Below are 223 nucleotides of genomic sequence, written 5' to 3'. Positions count from 1 at the left end.
CCCCCGCAAGCCCCCAAACACAGCAAAAATCGGCACGGTAGAACAACATGAACAGCTAAACGGAATATCAAGTCTACAGGGGATAACAGGGGAAGAATATTAGGAGGAGAAATAAAAGGAAAATCTTCAAAAATCCTTTAAAAAAAAAAGAATCCGGAAACAAAAGGAAAGAAAGGAACATCAAAATCCACAAATGATGTCCAGAATCATCAGTACTTGGAAT

Source organism: Plasmodium inui, assembly GCF_000524495.1.
Source record: "Plasmodium inui San Antonio 1 unplaced genomic scaffold supercont1.40, whole genome shotgun sequence".
In the NCBI taxonomy this organism is placed as follows: Eukaryota; Apicomplexa; class Aconoidasida; order Haemosporida; family Plasmodiidae; genus Plasmodium; species Plasmodium inui.
This window is presented reverse-complemented; position numbering follows the sequence as displayed.